Source organism: Perna viridis, chromosome 6 (genome assembly GCF_037379345.1).
Source record: "Perna viridis isolate PV_CMFRI_1.1 ecotype Kerala chromosome 6, ASM3737934v1, whole genome shotgun sequence".
NCBI lineage: Eukaryota > Metazoa > Mollusca > Bivalvia > Mytilida > Mytilidae > Perna > Perna viridis.
The window spans coordinates 12,042,812-12,049,022 of record NC_142450.1 but is presented as its reverse complement, the minus strand read 5'-3'; positions in this window follow the sequence as shown (position 1 = coordinate 12,049,022).

Genomic DNA, 6,211 nt, shown 5'->3' with positions numbered 1-6,211 from the left:
AGCGTTGTTCTATAATTACCGATCCTGTCTAAACGACAAGAGCGTTGTTTATAATTACCTATCCTGTTTCAACAAGATTGTTGTTTGTAATTACCTATCGTGTTTTAACGACAAAGGCTTTATTCTATAATTACCTATCCTGTTTAACGACAAGAGCGTTGTTTATAATTACCTATCGTGTTTTAACGACAAAAGCGTTATTCTATAATTACCTATCCTTGTTTAACGACAAGAGCGTTGTTTATAATTACCTATCCTGTTTTAACGACAAGAGCGTTGTTCTTTAATTGCCTATCATGTTTTAACGACAAGAGCGTTGTTCTATAATTACCTATCATGTTTTAACGATAAGAGCGTTTTTTATAATTACCTATCCTGTTTTAACGACAAGAGCGTTGTTTATAATTACCTATCATGTTTCAACAAGGTTGTTGTTTGTAATTACCTATCGTGTTTTAACGACAAAGGCTTTATTCTATAATTACCTATCCTGTTTAACGACAAGAGCGTTGTTTATAATTACCTATCGTGTTTTAAAGACAAAAGCGTTATTCTATAATTACCTATCCTTGTTTAACAACAAGAGCGTTGTTTATAATTACCTATCTTCTTTTAACGACAAGAGCATTTTTCTATAATTACATATCTTGTTTTAACAAGATCGTTGTTCTCTAATTATGTATCCTGTTTTAACGAAAAGAAGAAGACAAGAGCGTTGTTGTATAATTATCTATTCTGTTCTATCGTCAAAAAGTGTTAAATGGTTTTTTATCTGTCAACTGAACATGTACGTATGTAAGACCCGCAATCGAGATTGCACTTTAAATTAATGTCAGAGTGCGTTACACTTAACCTAAGAAGAATACACGTTTAAAAATTAAAGTACTGTACATATGTTTAGCACTACATGAAATTTGACATATCATGTCTTGTTGTACTTGGTCAAATTATGTTTGAATGATTGGACTTAAAGCGGCGGGGTCATGCTTTGCATGTTAAAGTTTAATTCTTCTTATATAAAACGTCGCAATGTCCGTGCAAGTACACATTATGTGTTCTACAATAATGACAATTAGGTGCAAGTATTAGTAAGAATCGGGTAAATATAGAACGAATCAAAGAGTAATCAAGGGAACCAAGGTTATAGCGGTAATAAAAAGAATGTAATCCAGGGACAAAGACCAGACATGGGAAATAGACATACACAACGAAGAACATAAAGTAACTAAAATCATACAAAGTAACAAAAGTAAATGAGCAACTCGGACTCCACTAAAACTGGGAGCATGGACCAGGTGCACCGGTAGGGTAAGCGTCCTATGCTTTTTTAGAAACACCCACCGAGTTGCTCATAAAAAGTCAAGTCCGGGGTAGACAAACGAGGGAGGAAGACCCGTTGAATAAATCAGTTTTCATGGTGCTGATGGATACACCATAACGATCCACGAGTTCATGATAACGGCCATAAAACTTCTGTAGTGATGACTTCAATCTTGTAGCAACATGACTCTGTTCCAGAAGCCTATTTGTTAGAGTTCTAGCGCGATACAAAACGTCTGCGTAGTTTCTGCAAGCTCTGGCATAACGTATGAGTTGTGATATGAACACTCCATACGCAGGAGCCGAAGGGATGTTGCCGCAGATGAAAGGAAAGTTGACAATTCTGAATGAAAAGTCATCACGTTTGTCGTAAAGTTTGGTCAATAGTTTTCTTTTACCATCGATTTCTAAGTGTAGGTCAAGATATGAGGCTGACTTCACAGTGTCTGTAGTATCCTTTATCTCAAGTTCTTTTGGGTAGATGCGATGTATCAAATCACCGAAATTAGGTTTGTTTAAAGATGCTGTCAATTAAAAATTCCAGTATTTTGTAAACATCTTCCTCTGTATATTTGGAAGATGATTAGGAATTATTTCTTACAAAGTATGAGGAATCTCTAGCAAGAACTATATATTTATACCATCTTTTTTTGGAAAAAACAACGATGTATAATGTTTTAAGTCGGGATTTTAACTGAGTATGTAGAATAGAAGTATAGTGTTAAAAAATCATAGGTTTTAATGCTATTATATTCAGATAATAGTCTTGAACTGATTGTCTCCAAAAGATCTTCCGAATTTTTCAGGATCCACATTGAATTATTACCACTACGGGAGTAACAAGTGTTGTGGTAGGACTGTAGTCCCTATTTGACAGTTGTGAGTATAGAAGTTAAAAGTTTTGAATGAGGTTTGGTGGTGTATTTTGCAGATCTAGCTATGAAACGTTGTTTGTATCGATTCTTGTGAAGTTTAGGAATCCAGTACATAGACGGTAAATCACAATCATCGTCCTTGGTAGAGAGACCAAAAGAGGATAGCACAGATTTATGGTTTTCTACAATCTCTTCTTTGGAGAGAGTGGTAGCAGTGTAGGTCTTATCACTGCTATTATTTTCTACGTCTACCTCTGATAATAAACATTGGATATAAAACGTTTTGCAGACAAAAACAATGTTGTTTTGGGCTTTGTCTGCTGGTACGACAACATATTTGTCATGTATAGTAGACAATGTTTTTGCTACATCGGGGTCTTTGAAAACTGATGTAGCCTTGGCACTCATTGACCTACTTAAAACTTTCATTCGTTTCAAAATTAAAGACCTCACGGCCTTTAACCACTCTGACAGAGAATCAATGTCTACTTGTTCTCGTTTTATCCATTTTCTTGCATAGTCCTCGACGGCATCTATAAGAATTTTAAAGTTATAATTCCAATTTATTGGAAAAACATGAAAAACATGCATGTCAAAACCTTGTCGTTCTGAAAATATAATTTCACTCATGGGTGCTATTTGAAAAGACCGTTATTTAATTTCTGCATTACTGGATTGTCAGGAAAATGAAGTTTTTGACAGGGTTACATGTATCTGCCTTTGAATTGTTCATTGTAGTGCATCATGAAATTATAATACTATTTACCAAAATGATATGGAAAGTCTTTTTGATTCTGTTACTGCAAATAGTTAAATTAAACTTTCAATTTTTTTTCAAACGATGTTTCACCCACTGCCTGATTCTTACAAAGACTGACACTGAAGCTGATAAAACAACTAGATCATAATCAGAATAAAACAAAATTTGTATTATTACTGTATGACTATTCAGTGCAATAATGAATAATTAATGATGACGAGTGCAATACTGTAAACTATTCAGTAATAATTATTTATGTCCCAACGCTAAAAGGCGTTATTCTATATATAATTATCTATTCTGGACCAAGGTTAAAATTCATTATTCTATAATTACCTATTTCATTTTCATATACTCGTGACGTATATTCTTAAATAATGTTTATAATAACTGCACATTTGTATTTTTTTTTACAATTGTCCCATTCTGATATATGAATTTGTCGGACAGAGGGAGACCAAGTTCTCTGGATTAGGTATATGCTTCTGTTTCATCTTGGTCGTCATAACGAACAATGATTAAGCAACTTCACTTTACAACAGCGGTTGACAACAAAGCTGTATGAAGAGCAGCATGGCCATAAGCAATAGTCGTAACTTTCTATATAGGAGAGGAAAACTGTTAAGGAAACCATTTGTCAGTTTTATCAATATTTGATATCAGTCTTTGTTTAGTTAATGCATTTTTTACATGGCAAAACAATTGTTTCCGGTCGCAACTATTACCCATAATAGGACCATACAAAGCTTTTCATTTTCACTTTCCTCTTTTCTTCGATGTAGTATATGTGATGGTACATGTACATGTATTCAACAAATTTTAAAAGAGCGGTTATATTTTATTAGAAAAGAAAATAAATATTGGACATATACTGGTAAATCTAAAATGCCAGCTGAGTACACAAGTACCAGTGGTTTGGTTTGTTTTTTTTTTGGGGGGGGGGCGGAGGGGGAGCGGGGATCGGATATGCCACCAAAACTTTTGCGTTATGAAGGATCAAATAAGCTATTAGAATTGCGCATTCGGAGGATTGGTGTTATATTTGGCGAATATCTGACAAAGGGTATATTGAGAGATACTGATTGTAAAATTAATAATCGTGAAAACAATTAAAAGCTTTATTTAATGATTCAATAAAAATTTGCATCTACAGGTTTCTTTTCAGTCATTGTTTTTACAAGACAAGACAACACTTTATTTGAATACCCTCAGACATACAGGTGTACAAGTGGTCATATACACACATTCAAACATAGTCACAACAAACAACTATTTACATTCACAATTGTTACAAATTTATAAAATTTCATCACAGAAAACTTTGAAATTTTATGAAATGAGGGAGGTCTTCGCACACTTCAGTATGACATAGTTTTAATAAATTAATAATTTTTGTTGAGATGGATATTGTAAAAAAATAACTAGGTATATATCTTGCCTAAGTTCTAGAATTACTCTTTTCTGACCACTGAACAGGTAATGGAATTCATTGCCTGTTCCATTTTACATAATTATCATGTTCGTTCATCTCGTGGGATTCCTGACCATCTCCCGGTTTCAATATTTTAAATTATTGTTTATATATTGCGATTACTACAGTACCTTATTAATTTTACACGGATAATAGTTCAATTTATCTGCTTCTGTTTCAGAAAAGCAATTATCTCTCGCTATGCACGACTTCTTTTGTCAAGAAATCCTTGGTACTGACGAAATTGTCAGGACAAAACGCATCTCAACACAATAAATGGGCAAATGACTAACAGCAAGTGGCAGTTATAGTGAAGATCAAGAATTTGATTGATTGATTGATTGATTGATTGATTGATTGATTGATTGATTGATTGATTGATTGATTGATGTGATTTAACGCCCGAGCGGCAATTTTGCAGCTATTTCCTGGCGCTGAACATGAAATGAATAATGGAATGAACATGGATGATGATGAAATGAAAAATCGGGCGGGGCACAAGGATAATAGGGTTGACAAATTTTGATTGCCACTGGAAAAACAGAGAGGTGGGTAGGGTCGGGCAATTTAGCGTCCTGTGGCGGAGCCCAATGGTTCCTACTCCGGGAAAATACCACATAACGGTTCTTTAATGTGCATGGAACGTGGCAACTTTCCCAACGCGTTGCACGACTATGGTTTGCGGCCAGGTTTAATTTCCATATTATTGCCGGACGACCCCAGCATTCCAGGGGTTCACCATTCCACCACCTGGGCACGCAACCCAGTAACTCTGTGGGCAGAGTGCCCTAGCCCCCGGTCAGGGTACTGAGCACTATTTGGTAGCCTCTTACGACAAGCTTAGTGCCGCTGTGGGCCTATTCCTTTGACACTTTGATCTACACAGGGCTCTAGAATTAGAAGGCAGTGATTTAGATTATATCTTTCCTGTAATGAATGCTACATTTTATGAGAATGAAGAACAGCACAACTCTAAAACTTCATTAGTTACAATGACAATGGGCAATTCTGTTACAAAACCTGGATTTAATACATTGAAATTGACGTCAAACTAAGAATTTCTTATATTCAAATCATTCAGTACACCTTCATGATGAACTCTACCTAAGAAACAACACAGTATTACGGAAATTCGTGATAGATTCATTCAGTCCGATGTGCAAACGTCATAGACCTTGTATCAGCGACGAAAATTGAGAGTTTTGATTTTGATTACGAAACGATTAATCAGTACAATGTCCGGGCATTATGAAAATGGTGGATTCCAGGGCGCTTCCAGGAAAAGGGGATAGGGATCCATGTTATTATTTTGTCATTTGAACCAAAATGTTGCAGAAAATTAAAGACAAGAGGTCAAATCTTCGGAACCCTTAGTTCAAGAATGTGAATCTTTTTTGATTCATTATGTCATGATCAGCAAAACTAACCAAATCAAATAATCATGTTACCAAACGGTAATGTTTTTGTTGACTATCTTTCCTAACGACTTTTGTTGATTAAAAATCAATGAATCAAATAGTAGAATTATTTAACTCTCAATTTATCTTTTAAAGGGACTATTTGATGAATGGTTCTTAAATGAAATTATCGATCAAAGGTTATAGTATGATGAGGAAAAATGAGCTGATTGAAACAAATGTCACTACCAATTCTTAAACAAACAATTAATTGTAATTGAACGAGGAGGGTAGTGCTGACTTAACCATCAGTTAATCCGCCAGATCCATCAGAAGTACTTGTACCAAGTGAAGACCATTGTCTGGTGGCGGATCCAGAAAAATAAGT